This window comes from Palaemon carinicauda, chromosome 10 (genome assembly GCF_036898095.1).
Source record: "Palaemon carinicauda isolate YSFRI2023 chromosome 10, ASM3689809v2, whole genome shotgun sequence".
NCBI lineage: Eukaryota > Metazoa > Arthropoda > Malacostraca > Decapoda > Palaemonidae > Palaemon > Palaemon carinicauda.
The window spans coordinates 107,909,835-107,912,334 of NC_090734.1; positions in this window are offsets into that span (position 1 = coordinate 107,909,835).

A 2,500-nucleotide genomic window follows, 5' to 3' on the forward strand; every position below is an offset into this window, starting at 1 on the left:
ATCATGAATGTCAAACAACTTTCTCGAACCTAAATTTGGTTTCTTTAATAACCCCAAAAAGGGGGCAAAACAAAAGCACATCACTCTCCCCGAGGATGCCAATCCCTTTGGTGCCTAATTCTTCCTATTGTCAACTCAAAGCTATCATTTCCGGGGGAGGCAAAACCGAACGTCACTTCAGAATTAATCAAAAGTCATCTGTGATCCATTTTGTATGAGATTACGGAATCAATAGGTCCTTGGCTGATGGACGGAAAGGACATGGAACCTAGGGTGAGGGTGAGGGATACAGGACAGGGGTGGGGGTTGAGGTTGGGTGGTGGGGGGGGGGGGGGGCCTTCAGTGACTCCTTTTGCAATCGCCGAATTATAGTCCCTTACATCAATTTTACTTTTGCACTATGTGTAATTAAACTTTTACCCCCACGGTCTAGTATACAGATCATGTTTACCCAAAGCGAATCTCTAATGTCGAGTTCTGGCGCGCATGCGCCAGCTTAAGATAATTTGATTGTGTGGTTTATATAATTTTGGCCAAATGCCTCAGCACTCACTTGGAAAGCCATACGGCAGTCGTTTGAAATTAGGCATTTTAATATAGTGTTATTAGAGTTTTCGAAAATAGTTTTCATCGAAGTCTTCTTCAATTTATTCAATTTCTCCACCTATGGTAATCCCTCAGTTACTTCTAATTTCCTTATGAATAAACAATGAATGGCGAGGAAATTGGATGCATTCCACATCCCTAACATCCTTCCAGGATTTCAAGTTTTATAATGAAAGTTCAAATAAACACAGCAATTCTTGAATGTGAAATAATTACCGATCGACATACGTTTATTCATTCATAGCACGCACACACACACACACATACATATATATATATATATATATATTTATATAATTATATATATACTGTATATATATATATATATATATGTATATATATATATATATATATATTTATATATTTATATATATATACTGTATATATATATATATATATACATATATATATATATATATATATGTACATATATATATATATATATATGTACATATATATATATATATATATGTACATATATATATATATATATACATATATATATATGTATATATATATATATATATATATACATATATATATATATATATATGTGTGTGTGTGTGTGTGTGTGTGTGTATTTGTGTGTATGTGTGTGTATTTGTGTGTATGCGTGTGTGTTGTATGTTGTGTAAAAACGTAACTTTTTCATTATAACAGGCACGGTGATTGCAACGAAACTTTATTTAACAGACAACAAGCTTATATACAAGCATTCGCGAGCAAGAACGTACCAAATATTCAAGCAAACCAAAACACGAGCTAGCAAGCTTACACAGATTGGTCTATTATTAGTACGAGGAGAGCGAACAATAAAACAAAAAAATCAATACCATTACAGTGTACGAATGTGTATGGAACACGTGTGGTGTAGTGTGCAGGTGAATCCAGTCGCTGATAGATTTCCTGGCATTAGAAAATATTGAAGTGCCTACCCTACACCCTGACTAAAATACAATAAAATTCACTTACTAGGTCAATTAAAGTTTTTTAACGTATTTTGCAAAACGTATAAATACGTATGATGAAGGTAATCCTCTGTTCCCTAGTTTGCAATTTGACCTTGGAGCATGTGATGACATACTTACAATCCCCAATACTGTGCAGAAATCACTTGATTTTGGTCAGGAGTTCGTAATACTGGCCTTAATTTTAATGCTTATTGACAAAGTTCAAGATTCTTGGTGATCAATCTATTCAGACAAAGTGTTTTAATTCTTTCATTCTACCTTGATTCGAGTATTTTTCTCCTGTCTGGTTTTCAGCTGCTGATTCTCATGTTAATTTGTTGGACAAGAACTTAGGGTCAATTGATTTTTTTTCTGATATAGATTATAGTCATTGGCCTTGTCGTTCAATTAGTTCGATATGCAAGTTGCAAAGGGTTTTTGAGTTGTGATAATCTTTTGCATTCAAATCTTCCCGGACAACATTTATTATAGTTTATATATGGCAGATATGTTTATTGTTGTTACTGTTCCTAAAATATTTTACTTTCATTGTTCAATAATTCTTTTGAAGTTCATCTCTTTCCTTATTTTCATCACTGTGCTATTTTCATCTGTTGGATCCTTTGAGCTTATGGCATTAATTTTTTCCAATTAGGGTTTTAGCTGAGCTAATAATAATAATAATAATAATAATAATAATAATAATAATAATAATAATAATAATAATAATAATAATAATAATAATAATAGCAACAAAAACAACAATAATAATAATAATAATAATAATAATAATAATAATAATAATCATACTACTACTACTACTACTACTACTACTACTACTACTACTACTACTACTACTACTACTAATAATAATAATAATAATAATAATAATAATAATAATAATAATAATAAACGTCTTCTCAGCATATGCGATTAATTTAGTT